Raw genomic sequence first — 15,703 nt, 5'->3', positions numbered from 1 at the left:
CCTGCACCAGCGCCGCGGCGGCGGCGGAGGAAGGGGCTGAAATGAGGGAGCCCCTCGAGCTCCTCGGCTCAGCCACGGCTAGGAGAGCGGCCGTCGCCCCCGACCCCGCCGCCCGCCCGTTCCAGGCTCGGCAGCGCCGCGGGTGCTCCCTCAGAGCCGCCCCGGCGGAGCCGGTGCTGGGAGCGGAGGAGCCGCCGGCGGAGCGGCCGCCGCGCTCCGGCTCCGCGGGGCCAGGCGGGGGGAACCGCGGAGGGATGAGGGATCGAGATCGGGGCTCGGGGCCGGCGATGCCTTCCCCTGCGGAGAGTGTTGGGTGCCCGGGGCGGGAGGGGCAGCGCGGGGCGCGCGTTCCGGAGGGTCCGCTTTGGGGCCGGGGCTCGGCGGTGCGGGAGACACTCGCGGGGGGGGTCGTGCCGCAACCTCGGACGGGGACCCGCTGCTGAGGGAGCAGCGTCTGCCTCGGGTCGCCCCCGGGCGGCCTCAGGTCCCCGTCGGTCCGGGGTGTCCCGCAGCCGGACCTCGCTCACCCAGAGGGGCCGCGGGTCGGTGGGTCCTGTCGGAGAGCGCTTCTCAGGGCGCTGTATCTGCGGGGAGGCGGGTGGTCGTGTCAGGGGGGCGAGAGCCCAGCCTTTGGCACGTCAGTGCGTTCTGTGTGCAGGGAGGGATTAGTGGTGGCAGAGTGAGGTGGTCGTGATGGTGAGTTCAGCTTGCGTGAAAATACAGTGTAATTAATAGTTAATTTGTGGTGTTGATTTTAATAATTTGAGTATCTTAAATTATTTGCAGTATTCTGCCAGATGCCTGCAGTAGGCATTTCTCAGTGAACACAACAATTATTAGTAAATAATTGAGTATTTTTTCTGTACTTGGGTGATGAGACAATTTTCAACTCTGCTGATGAAGAAAAGACATTGCACTTACCCTAGCAGCACACATTTTTCATGTCTCCTTATTTAAAAATAGTATGAAAGTGTCCATCTTTAAAAATAGTATGGAAATGTCTGAAAACCTTGTTTTACCTTCTTCACTGTAGCAAGATGTAGGTGATGCCTCACTTTTATCACTATATATAGTTTAAACGCCAGAATTTCAGTGAAATAAAGGTATATAAGTGAGAGGATGAGCGAGTTTTAAAATCAGCTTCTAGAAATCCCCAGTCATTCAGTGAATTGTCTTCATCTTACCTGTTAACTCATATATTCAATGAGATTCTTTGAATACGGACTCGAATTGAACAATTGCATGGCCATTAACCATGCTGAAATACTCCAGAACAGATGTAATACCTTTTCTTCTAGGTCGTATTTCCATATCGTATTTCAGTCTCCTGACTCTACCCACATGCCCATTGTATTTCACTTATACTGGGTGCTAAATTCTATGAACTTAGTGAAGTTGTGACTTCATTATTTTTGTCCCACATACATACAGATGGCAGAGGTGCCTTGTTAGGTACAAACAGAACATTACCCACAAATTAGAGTTCATGTCCTGGCTGCAGTGCAGCATGCTGCTGAGAGTAACACCTACCAGTCAGGGACACTATTTATCAACATTTCTGAACATATTGTAATAAAATGGGATATGAATAAATGACCAAAGAATAAAAAATAAAAGCAGTGTGCAGCTATGTATGTCTGGTTTACATCACAATGGTGGCTTGCAGATGAGGACTGGCTGTCAATCCTGTTAACACCTATTTGATTGAGCTGCCAAGGTGGGTTTCTGAAATTCTGAAAATCAGGTCCATTATAGACAACTGGATTTTACACCTAAGAGGCAATTGGTGAAGGAATTTCTGTCTATTGCTTGGACACTGCCATATTCTTGTCCTCCTTGCTTCAGAGTAAATTAAAATAAAGATTATTACTTCACAAAGAAATAAATACTGAAAGAAATTTGAACATTACTGGGAGAAGAAATGACCTACAGGATGGTTTGTCCTGTGCCAGAGCAATCAACTGCAATAGCATCAGCCATTCCAGAAAGGAAAGCGAACAGCATGTCTGGGGGGGATGACCCGTCCTGCTTTTCAAAGTGGTGTCTAAGGATAAGCTACAATGGACCCAGCAGTTCAGCCTCAACTGTGTTTGAAATACACAGCCAGAAGTCAAATTTGGTGAAAATTGTTATTTAATTTAAAAATAAACAAACAAAAAGGGTTAGGAGTAGATGGCTTATTTAACTGATATTGCAGGGTAACCCTGGAAATGGGCAAGAACCCTTTACAAACCAGAGCAGCTACATCATGAAAATGAAGAGTCAGAGTCAGATTAACTCTGTCCATGCAGAAAATGCATCACTTGGCTATGAACAAAACATGTTTCTTTCTATCAGAAGGTATTGCTGCTACCCTTGATTCAGATCAAGGTCTAAGTCCTGAAATTGTTTGTTACTCTGAGCACATGAAGAGGCCCCACAGGAACTATTCACATGTGAAAAGAGCTAGGACCAGAGCCAAAGTTTTGCATACTGTGAAGGTCAAGCTTGCTTCCTTTCTAAAACTTGCACTTAACAGACAAACTCTCAGTAAGATGGTTTCCACAGAGCACCTTCAGCTCATTCCTCAGGATGCTGCAAAAGCACCGTGGCTGATTTTGGGTGATCTGTGTCCAGCAGGTCCCTGTGACTTTGGGGCCAGGTGCTTTGCAGGCAGCTGCTGCCTTGCAGAACAGGGGCTGTCCCTGCCTTCCCCTGATTGCAGTTACTGTGGTTTCTTCTTCCCACAGATGCCAGCTTGTTTGTAAACTTCTCAAAATGTAAGGAGAGAAGTCTCATATTATACAACTCCTGGCATTACAATCATGGAAAAACCTGTTAATAAAAATGCACTGCTTGTAGGATGAATTTGCAGCATTTTTGCAAAGGTCACGTAAAATATATTGCTTGAGTAGCCTTCTTTGGTCACCAGATAAGTCATTGAGAGGCCACTGTAGATGACAACCACAAGGGAAGATTGTAATTCACTTTTATGTCTCTATGCAAGAAAATAAGAGACACAAGCCTTCCTTTTTGGTACTGGGAATGGGGTGTGTGTGGAGCCTGGTGCAGGGAACAAAGAGAAACTACTTTCACCAGCCTGACAGATAAGGTTGGAGGTCTTTCTCTGCTGAAGGCCTGACATAGTTCTACTTTGTTTCTTTTTTCCTATCTGAACAACAGAAAAACTCAGAAAACAAATTGCAACCACACTGTACCACATCTTTTGCTAGGGTTTTGCCTCGATCCCAAGTAAGACTTTTTTTCTCCATATATTTATGTAAACAATAGTTTCTTTCTCTTACTTTTTCCTCATCCCCATTTAATGGAAATGTAAAATAAATCCCACTTGGGTTTTTTGAGCACTGTTTTTCTGCTTTGCAATATTGGAAATTCCCAAGTATTACCTTTTCTGTAAGCAAGGTTTATCTCCATTGCACCGTGTTCCAAAAGTGCCAGGTGATCCTGTTTCTGTCTTTGCTAATGAACACAAACTGTGGATCTCTCTGAGTCCCACCCTTTGCATAGCTCTAGAATTACTGTGGCTGATTTTTTTTTTATTATTATTATTGTTATTATTATTTGTAGAAATATTACTTTTTGGCCAACAAACTTGAGTAACTTCAGGTCAAATCATTATGTCAAGTGAAATATTAACTAGAAATTACATAGGTATATTAAAACAACAACCCTAGAGCCACAAATTGAGATGAATTGTCACATGTCCATATGGAAACTACTCCTTCCATTCCAAGATGGGTGACATTATACACCTATTGCTAATATGCAAGAGGTTTAGATTGGATTATTTTTAGAAGGGTCTCAGTTTCTAAATCCATACATTTTTGAGGGAGAGCCAGGCCCCAGTGCTGGTTATCATCTCACAGGGGGCTGCTGCTGAAACCATTAAAACATGGAGCTTTGGAAGTCCGGTACCTGCCAGCGGGAGGTAGAACAAACTAATTTCATTATCAACTCTGCTGTCAAGTGACAATGTTTTTTAAATGCCATGAATTATGTATAAAATACATTAATTTTTATAGTGCGTGTTGGGAGTTCAGGCACGCACACCCAAAGGGCACAGCTTTGGCAAGGGCTGTGCAAGACAAGACGTCAGGTGGAGTTACTGCACAGGCAGGAGCTGGTGGAGCCAGTTTCCTGCTCCAGTCAGGAGCAATGATTTCCATGACAATACAAGTGAGAGCTTAAAATGACTTAAATAAGATAAAAATCACGCCGAGTCTTTAAGCTGGGAATTAATGAAATACCTGTCCTTGATAAGAGGAACTTGAGCAATAAAAATCTGCAGGACCTGTTCATTTAAATGCATTTTGTAAACGTAACAAGTTACGCTGTGCTGTTCTCTGCATCTTTAAGAGTGTCTGGGGATTTATGTCTTGCAAAATAAAAACAAACTAAGAAAGCTGAAATATATTGTGTCTTTTGCTGTACTTTACAGCACAGCTTGTGTTTAAAAAGCAGTCTAGACACGCAAAAATGCTAGAATAAACAATATTTTTTTCATTATTTTAAATTAGCGTCTACTGGAAAGCTATAAATTTTAAAATGATGAACACTAAGAGGGTTGCATATCTATTCAAATATTCAAAACAAAAGATACTAAAAGGCTATTCCGTTACCTGATGTTATAAAAACAAATTTCCTCCCAAGTTAATGCAATTACTAGCGATTTCCTATAAAAGAAAAAATAAACCTTCAGGATATTTTACAGGGTATTTTACTTAGTAGTATGAAAAGTCACATCTTTTTTTTTTCTCTCCTTCCTTATTTCAGTGGCTTTTTTAACCCATTTTACCATATAAATATTATTAAATACCATTTAATATTCATTAAAGGCCTTAAAATATTGGTTGGTCTTAAATAAATATGTTTTTCTTTATTCTCCTTTCAGCTGAATTGTGTGTACAATTAAAGAATAACCAACTAAAGTCATGATTGAGATTTTGAATGTCTGACCACCAGTATAGAAAAGAGCTGTTTATTCTGGAGAACAATGGCAGAAGCGATCATGCCAAGGTAGATTTTTCTCCTTATGGCTGTGTAGGGCAATAACAAAACAGGTGGATACCTCCCCTGACAACACCTGTAGCTGGAGAACAAGAGGAGTGCAGCGGGTCAGGTACTAGTCTGGGTCTTGAAAGACCCATCTTACTTTTCCACCAGAGTTCCCCCTTCAATCTGGCTTTTGGCAAGTCACTTAACTCCTGTGCCTTTCAGATCCTTATTTAATATGAAAATTAATACTTCAATAACAGAAATATGGGTCAAATTATGTTTTAATAAAGTGCAGTCATTGTTTGATATAATGTTTGATATATCTCAAATTTTTCACATTCAAAAATGTAATTGATTTCATGAGTAGGTTGCATGGCTAGATATAATTGTATTGTCTTGCTGAGAGAGCAAAGACCTGTGAAAGTGAGGTGCTTTTAAGTCATCATCAGATGTAGATTTCCTAATATTTTAAGTATATTGTATTTTGCAAAAGGGAAAAACATTGCTCTTTAGCAACACAATATTTTTTAGGCATCTTTTTTTTGGCATCACCTTAATACTAATGGTATTGGTGACCATATAATACCAAAGGGAGTTCAGTCTGATGTGTGATTTGCAGAAAATTAGGTTCCCTGGCTTTTCATGCTCTGTAATCTGAGTCAAACCTGCTTATCAAAGAAACAGAAGATCTCGTATCCATAGTCTCAAAATCCTTTGACCCTAACTTTGAAGCATTTACTCCAAGGGAGAGAATGGAGGAACTGCTTTGCAAAACAAAGTCCCCAAGACAGAACATTAACCTGGACCCAAGCAAGAATTTTATTCGTGCAATGTAAGTAAGTCCAAGATAGGACTTGCTGAACAAACATCTGCTGCAGGGGTAAAATAATAGTGGAGAATGGGCATGGATGCTTCTAGCTGTGTAATGCTGCCAAGGGCTTAGTAATTCCCATTCCTGGGATTTCTGTATTGCAGTCTTGAGTGAAGTTTTTCATTTAAAAATGCTTGGGATTGTTTTGGGAGAAGGAGTTATGCAGAAACGCATGCCACTGGGATATGGATTCCTTTCCTTCATTTTAGATAACAAAATATTTATTATTTAAGTTTTTCACAGGATTACATAACATCCCAGACTTGCTTCCACAACAGGGTCATGAAATAGTTTGTTGACAAGAACACTAAGGAATCAGTACAGACTTACCTGGGGTTTGGGCTAAGATCACAGGGGCATTGTGTTCACTCAGTTCAATTTTCCCTGTTGGATGAGGACTTCAAGTCTACTTCCTGCAAATCAGATTTTTGCCAATCAAAATCTGGAATTGCAAGTGGGTGTTTTTTTCATCAAAACTCCACCTGTAGTTAATGCTTCACTGAACTACCCAGGAACATTAAACCACGAGATACCTGCATGAAGAGAATAACAATTCAGTCCCCAAATCCTGATTGAATTGTAGCAAATAATTTCTCAATAGGAAATTTGGCTCATTTCTAGGACATTTTTATGTTTAATGAACTAATGCATTATTTCTCTCTCTCTTTTTGTTTGTTTGTTTGTTTGTTTAATACAGAGAAAAACAGGATATCGTTTACTATGGATAGATGTTCTGGGGTTTCTTTAGGAGTTTGTGGCAAACTAGATGTTGGCCCTTGTTTATAAAGAATCCTTTTAAAATGCTTCTGAAAACAGAGCACGTGCTTGTAAAAGTTTCTCGACATAGTGTGAAGATATCAACAACTGATTGTGGGGTTTAGCGAGTATTTGAAGTGGAGAGAAGACTCTAAAATGTCAGTGAGAATGCAAATTACAGTCACACACCATGAAGTGGTTCTCTGTCGATCATCTTGTGACATTCTGCATCACAAACTGATGCAGACAGTGTTATACAAAGTGATGCAGTGAGTGCCTCAGAGGCAGTTTTGTGTTGGGGTTTCCCAGTTATCCCAAGAGTGTTCAGCATTTTTTGAAAATTAAGTGCCTTCAGCAATATCAAGCTGAGAATTCACTGGCAGTGTTAAGTTTTACCGAATTAGCTTTTAATTCTAATGGTTTGTCAGGGTTCTCCATTAAACAGAAGAAAGGCTTCTTATATCAGAAAACACTTATTTGCTGCAGAACATCAATTTCCCAAAACAGTGTATGTTCTACAGTACCTTACCCCACTGCTTATAAAACATATTTAATTCGTTGAGAATTCAATTTCCATTATTAAAAAAAAATAAAAAAAATTAGATATGAAGGATTTGTCAGGTGAGGAATTCGGGATGACTCCGTAGGGATGGCACCTGGAGCTGGCTGCATTTCCCATAGCGGGGCCGCTAGAGGGAGCCCCAGGCAACGGTTCTCCCTCTCCAACAGCTTCGCAAACAAAAAAAAAATAAAATAAAAAAAAAATCGAAAAAGGCTTTTTTATAATATTTAAAAGGAAAAATACTCTATATTTCCCATCGCTATAATTTAATTTCACTGCCTAGTTACTGATTATTTGTGGAGCTGCTTTAAACCTCACAAGTCACCTATCACTGATCATGATCTAACTTAACAACCACAACAAACCAGGGAAACATCCCACAGAAGGCTTCAAATTAACATATTTCTCAATTAGTACTAAAAAGAACAAAAGCAGTGATGATTATATACTCAAAAGAACTTTACAGAAAACAAGCCAAAGAAAAATAAAAGTTAAAAAACAGTTTAAAGTATATTGATCAATCAGTTTTAGTAAGACCTGATGCACCTTTGTCTAGTTCAGCTTAGCCTGGGCCTCCTTTGCTTTTGGATTGAAAATGTAGATGTCAATGCAGAAGAAGAAAATCAGCTTTATTCAAGTTTTATATAGCATTCTTGTCGCTGCCAAAGGCAGAACATGCTTCTTGGAGGAAAAAATAATAAAGTATTTGCTGTCCTAGACCATTTCCATGATGAAACCAAGTTGTTAGCTCACATAATTTCTCAGAACCGAAGAATTTGAGAGGAAATGCAAAACAGATTAAACATTGTTCTTATCTTTACTCCTAGTAATATTGAAATATACGGAAACACACAGAACAAGTGTGACAGTTGGCAAATAACACATTTGATTTATAGTAAGACAATTGACAACAAAATACGGTTCGTTTTTCCTAACACATGGTTATTCTTTTCTATAACTAGTAGCTACCAATATAACCTAAAGGTCTCAAATTTCCATTTATCCAGTGAAATTATTGTGTACTCTGTTCCAGAGTGTCATAATAGATACAATTTAAAGAAACAAACAGCTTTGTACTTATGGTACTTAGTGGTGATGCAGAGCTTGCTTCAAAATATGGCTACTTGTGCCTGTTATTTGAAGAAAACATGAGACAAAAAATATACAGGTGACATTTTCTTAAGTGGCTTAGATATAGAGTTTAAAAATAGGTGTAATTACTTGCATTACTATGGCAGTTATGGCTGTGATCATGGTAATAAAAGCTGTAGTTGATCTGGTGCAAAGAGAATTTATGTGGGTAAGATTTCACCCTTCTGAACTGTTATAACTGGTTTTAAACTGATATTAATCAATGAATATTAAGTTTTGTCACTTTAACTATATCAGTATAAATTGCAAAGCTTGGGCACAGAAGCACCCTAAATTTCATGAACTTCTTCTGAAAATGAACTAAAAAATGAAAACAGGACTACAGAGGGCCAGGATAAATCATCAGTGTTGTTCGAAATTTTTGGTAAAGAAATTAGAAATCAAGGGACTGGCTAAAAAATCTTAATCCCAAATATTATTCAAGTCAAATAAATCTTTGTGCATTTAAAGTATACATTCTGAGAGAACATACTTGTGCAAACATTTTGCATTGCATGCTGCTAAGTTTATTGCTAGTATTCTTAGTTGTGTTCTTTGGAAACATTTTAAAGTCATTTAGGAACAAATAGGTTTTCAAGAACACATCTTTCAGGGCATTGTCTCATATTAGGTAATTAACATTTTTGAAGATATTTTGATTTTTCTATGCAACATAAACTCAAGAACCAAAACACCCTTGTGTTATACTTTGAAGTTTGATTAATCTAAGTACCCCAGAATATTTATAATTTTATTTATGTTTATTTATTATGTTGGCTATAAATTAATGAAGAAACAACATTTGATCCAATAATTTTTAATAATATATATCCAATAATATATATATATGCTATAATGGGTCACAACTCAAGAGGAAGAATAACTCAGTTGGCTGATAAGGCATAAACAGGACTCTGTTTTCAGCTCAACAATGGATCTCAGGCACAACCCTGAAAAATTACCTCAGCTTCAGTTCCAAAATTGATCTGTATGAATAAAATTTTAAAATAACCTATGGGTATTTATCATCATCTTCATTGTTGTTGTCATCACCATTATCAGTAAACTCAAATAAAGAACTCAGTGTAAGGGTTAGGGATTATAGGGTTAGGAGTTAAGCATTTATGGGGTTAGGGGTCATTGGGTTAGGGATGAGGGTATCTGTCTCCTCCAGGTAGCTGAAATCTGTATCACTGTATTTATTCAGAGCACCCATATTTAAGTTACTTAACTTATGCTATCTTGAACACTATTTTGGATTTTTTGGCAGGAATAAATTTTTATATTTGTATTCTTTAATTTTGTAGAGAAGAGAGATACTGAACAAAAGTCATTGTAATGATTTTGATAGTTTTGTTTGTGTGCCTTGAATAAGTGAAAAGGCAGGGTAAGGTGAACTAGAAAAGAGCTGCTGTTTCTCCACAGAATCACCACAGGGTGACCAGAATTGCTGGAACTACATTAAGAGGGGACTCAGACTTGCTCAAAAGTTATTGAAGCTTAACAAGTTAATCCATCATCTGACCTAAGCAGGTGACCAAGCCAGTGCCCTCTGCAAGTGCCTGAAAAACTGCAGCAGCTTTGAGTTGTTAACACACTCCCATCCTGCACTGAGGATGGTTAGACCACACAGGCAGGAGTGGTCATGGATAAGCTGATATTGTGCCTTTTGTAGTCACCTGTGTGCCTGAACCCCTACTTATAGCCATATATTTCTGCTCATAAAATTCCCTGCACAGACAAGACCAGCTTTTGCTTTTATCATTATTTGAATCGCTTTAGTGTAGATCAAATTACACAGGTATAAAATGTTTCTACTGGCATAGCCTGGCATCAGTACAACAGCAGTTAAAGAGATAACTCTAGGACTGGGATAAATGTGTGAATAACAACAGCTGATCAACAGGGATGCTGATAAAATTTAAATGAGATCAAGCCTAAATCTTATCCCACATTGATAATAGGAATGTCTGTTATGTGTCAGACTTACTGGACGTGAGAGCACAGTAAGACCAGAAGCTGATCTCAGTAAAACCTCCCTCAAGTTCTTGGGAGTTATCCTTTAATACAAGTCAAAGCTATCCAGGTTTCCAGCTCCAGTGTGGGCAGTTGTGTCCTAATGAAAACCCACACAGGCATGGCAGCAGTAAATGCCAGATTGATGATTACCACTTGAGCATATACATTATGGCATTGTCTAACTTTATTTTAACTGCACATCACCTTGTTTTACAATTCCCATAGTGTTCTGCACTGTTTCAGCATGTAAACCAGAGAAATAGACTGTAGATCTCTTTAGAGAATGTTGTTTTCTCCTGACCACAGCCATGGGTCAGTATATAAAAAGGCAGAAGCAATTTATTGTGGTCTTTCTCCGCTTCTGCTTCCATTTATTTGCTTGCAACATGCTGTAAATGAAAAGCAGAGGCTGTGATCTATGTTAAACCTGAACTGAAAATGTCTCACATTGCTCTATGAAGGCAAAAAGATCAACCTCTAATCTGTACTGCCATGCAATTCAGGGCATATTCTAGCCATAGTTAAACAAAATGGTTTATCTGAGCTGAAAATAAAGTATCCGTTGCTGTTGATATGTCTGCCAAATTTAAAACATGATATAAACTAAAGTCGACAGCATAAGCCACTCAAACAAGGCCTCAGGGATTCCAAAATGTGCCTTAATATTTATTTTTCATACTTGATTGCAGGTTATGCACAGGTAAGTGTAGTGCTACCCTGAGGGTTTTAAGTGTAACGTAGTCAACCATGATAATACCTTCAGTATCTCAGAAGACAGTTCTCACAATGACTAATATGAAATGAAAGCAAAGCTGAGTGCTTTTCAGACCACTGCTAAGTTTCCTCTAGAATTATTTCATATATTTCTGGAATTTTTTCAGTGTTTGCCTACTAATAAGGTAAAAACAAGTGTCAACCCATTTGTGACACTCTGTGTTCCAGCACTCAAAACCTCTCTAACACTAACTTGCTTTTATAACCCTGTAATACATGAGAGATTGCTGTTCTCCTCTCTATCCACTACTTCTGCAGTAATTTGGACTGGTATTTACCAGTCATTTCCTCAAAAAACAAATCACTATCCACTGACACATATATGTAGTAGTGATGAAAACAAATTAGCCTGAATTAGTCTTCTTCAGGCACTCACATCCATTTTAACGTATCCCTTGATGGTGAAACATGTAAGAACTAGCCATACACATACCGTGTTCTCATGGACATTTTTCTTAGCTTTGATAATTTTAAAATAAAAATGCGGTCTCATACTAGACTTGAAGATGTTTGTACATATTACTCAAACACATGCAAAACCAGAGCTATGCCTCAGAAGAAAACTTCAGATCAGGCACACCAGCTGTGGTTGCTTTATGTTGTTCAACTGATACAAACAGATCTACATCTAGCTTAACAGGGAGCAAATTTCAAGCAGCTTTATGTTGTTAGAACACCACAAGATACCGGGGGGGGGGGGGGGAAGTAAAGGGTAAAGTTAAGCTTAGGCTTGTTCCACAGTCTGTTGCTGGAAGTTATACTTGTAGAATGGGATCAACAAAAATGACCATGTTAAGTGAAGAAACACAGAACATACTGCTGTATCTTGCATTTCTGCCCCTCTTTGAGGCTTATTGTCACCATGTGTTTTTCCCTTGCATTTGTAGCACTGAAATCTCTCTGGAAATACACAGTTTGTGGAGCGAGAAGGCTTACACAAGAAAGGAGCAGGGATGTCCTCTTGCCCTTTTGCTATAAGCAGCTCTGTTGTCACAGTGTATTCACAGGAGACCAAATCTTTTTCTTCCCTGCCTGCTACTGGGTAGACTGGTCCCTTTTTTCTTCAGTCTTCTTCCATTGTCACTTCAACTTAAAATCTGGCTGCTACCAAACCAGTTTATTCTGTCTCATTTGTTTTAACATCCATGTTTGTACAGGAAGCCAAGTTCTACTTGAAAAAATGGGATAATAATTCTAATGATTGTTGTTATGCTCTTTACATTGTCATTGTCTTCTTGGCTGTAAGAAGATGCTTTACCATAATTCAGTGTTAATTTTGGAGTTACTGTCTTGTGGCAATAGGCAGCAGTTCGATTCCCCTTATCGTTGTCACAGCTATGTCCATGGATAAATTATTAAAGCGTAAAAATATAGATCTTAATCCATTGCAGTGTTTCAAGACTACTGTTGGACTCATTAGTACGAAAAATCCAAGATTTTACTCCTAGTTTGCTTGCTATTTAAATGCAGAATGCATGCATGTGTAAAGCAAGAATTAGTGTTGGAGGTTTCTGTGGATTATGAAGTTATTCACCTCAAGGGACTTTGGTGACATTGTACTAAACTGAAAAACAGAGCTAAAGTGGTTTGTTCTGTCACCAGGGCCCCTGAAATGTACTTAGAACCTTTCTCATAGTGTAGTGCTCACATTTTTAATTTATGTTGCACATAAAGAAAGTTAAAATCTTACTTCCCTCACTTTTTCCTCCACCACTTGTTTCTTTGCCATCTTGGAGACCAACTACCCTACTTTCTATTTTCTCTGTGAAGTGACACAAAATTTTTATATATTGTAGCTCCATTTTAAGTCTATGTTGTTTTGTAAACCAGTAGTGGTTTTAAACTGCATCCCTCTATAAATGAAGTTCGTGAAGTAGTTATTCAGAATTTACAACTTCCTTCTCTTTCATTATTGTTAATGAGAACTTTGGTTCTCACTCTCCCTTTGTCCATTAGCTTCAAGGACCATACAGTACTGGGCTCTTACAGAAGGAAAAGGAGCTTCTTGCATTTCTTATTTTACCCTTTTTTTCAAACCTCAAATTGTTCTGGCTTATCTTTTTAATAATCTTCAACTTTAAAAACGCTTTCTTGTCTCAGGCTATGATTTTGCTCTTGATGAGGAAGATGCCATTACCTTAACCCAACTTACCTTCATCTGGCAGATCATGGCCTTCCCTCCATGCAGAGATCCCTCAAGCAGTGTGGCTTCATCAAAACAATTTGCAGATTAGCTCTGCCTTTCAAACTGAGCTAATGCGATTATATTCGGCCACACTAACTTGATTATATTGCTTTTAGGCTTTATTCCTTCTGCACACTGCTGCCATTCTGGTGTACAGACCTGCCTACTTGGTGACCACTGCATTTCTTAGGCTGTGAGAACTCCTTTACAGCATTCCAGTGTTAAATTTATAGTGTTTTGTGACAGTGAGAATGCTCTGCTCCAGAACAAATTCTTTCCAGTTCCCTCCTTCCTGCCATCATGGCTCAATCCAGCCTCACACTATTTCCGCTTTGTGTTTTATTGAAGTTATTAAAGATGTTCTTTTGGCACTATGAAAGCGTCAATGAAATCCTGTCTGCCAGAGAGTGGTGCATCCAAGTGTTTCTCAGAATAAAAAGCGTGATTGCTACTGAGTTGCAAACCTCCGTTTAGAGTAAGAAATAGTGATTCTTATTTGCTGTCCTAAGCAACCAGTCCCTTACAGATGCTGGCTGCATGCACCAGTGACAAATTCCTGCAAATAAATCTCATCATCAGGCACCCTCCTACTTTGTACCAACCCCAAAATGCATTACTGCCCTGGCTATTTAAACATGGGAAAGTAAAAAGCATTTCAGAGAATTAATTTCCTCTCTTTCATGAGAGGGATATAATGCATTAACTGATTTGAAAACAGAGTGAGCTTCTTTTATAACATGGTCACTCGCTAGGCAGGCTTTCCACAGGGCACAGGAGCTGAAGTAAACAATCACTTACACAGAAGGAAGCTCTCTGGTGCCCTGCCAAGCTGATGTTTCCAGAGAAAGAAAAAAAAAAATAAACCAAACCAACATTTCATTGCATGTTGAAAAGAAAGTGTAAGCACTCTGTTTAGAAAGCTTTAAAGCATAATTGAAATTCAACATGCAGATTTCTGTGTTATTACAATGCTCTATGCACTACCTCATTTGCTGAGCAGCCAGCATTTTAAACCACACACTGCAAGAACTTTGTGCTGGTACAATAACAATGTAGAAAAATTAGGATGACAGCGCAAGTATGCTCAGCCCCATAAACATTCTTCAGCTGAAACAGGAGCTACAGTGCAGAGCTAGCCTATGTATTATGAGACTGGAATATCTCTGCTTCCATGTACAGATGGAGCACAGATCACTAGTATGCTGACAAGCTGAACTCAAAACAAAGAGATAAGCTACATATGTACTGGCAGGTAAGCTCACTGATCTTTTTAACCCAGTGAACATCTGATGTGATGTGAGATTCACTAAATTGTAGATTGCAAATCAAGGTCAGACTGAAGGGTTACTTAGGATTTTGTTACATTCTCCCTGTTTCACTGACTGAAAGCAGTTGTGAACTCCAGAGTACTTTTTGCTATTTTAATCCGATAGCAATTTGAAAATGTATTTGACTGGAGAATTAAGTGTATCTAAACTCAAACCAGCAAGTGCCAGTTTGAAAAAAAAAAAAGTAATTTTGAGCTTATTTTATACTTATTCCTATACTACCACACTGCTGATGCTGCTATGCACAAAGGGCAGTGTCTCTGCATGGAATTAGGGTACCATGTCCACTGCTAAGAGGGCCAGGAGGCTGAGCTGGCACAATAATATTCCAGGCTAACCCTTGGTTTTGCTGACTACAGGCACAGCAAAGGGTTGCATTGGTATGGGAATGTGTGTGACTGGAGCCTCCTCTTTGCTCTGGGAGATGGATGACGCTGGCAGAGCACTCCAAAGCCACGGTGCACAGCAGAATCTGGGTCATTGTGCAATGTGTTTGCTGTGCCAAATCATAACATTAGTGAAACCATCAGACCACTAACATAAAAATGAGCTCCTGGTTGTTAAATGTGCATCTTAAATGTAGAAAAGAGGACAACTTTTACTGACATTGTAAGGTAGCTTTAGTTTTGTTCTCAGAATAAGTCATATTAAAGAAAAGTGTGTACAGAGGAACAGTGTGTGAAAAAGAGTATTTACACACACGGATGTGTATTTACACTCATTGAGGTTTTTACCATTCATGGCATACTGCAGGATTCACTGGCACTAGTAGCACTCAATGAAATGCCTGTTCTCTGAATCAGTCTCCCATTTATCTACAAAACCTTTCTATTTTATCCAGTCTAAAGAACTACTTGTAAATAGAAAATATAATCTATACATTGAGAAGAAGAATACATTACCTCTCTAATAAGGACATGAAAGAAAACGTGGTGTTGGACTATAACTATATTTGTCTGTAACTGTAGATCATTAGCAAGGCAGGCTGAGTGAAAATAAAAGATTCCCTGGCAACCTTCCCCCTCTCCAAAGCCTGCTCAGGCATTAAAAAACAACCACCCTGCATACATATTCCAATGAAC

This window comes from Empidonax traillii, unplaced genomic scaffold (assembly GCF_003031625.1).
Source record: "Empidonax traillii isolate 1590-97213 ecotype Southwest subspecies unplaced genomic scaffold, ASM303162v1 scaffold32:size1966603, whole genome shotgun sequence".
Lineage (NCBI taxonomy): Eukaryota > Metazoa > Chordata > Aves > Passeriformes > Tyrannidae > Empidonax > Empidonax traillii.
Note: the sequence above shows the minus strand (reverse complement) of the source record.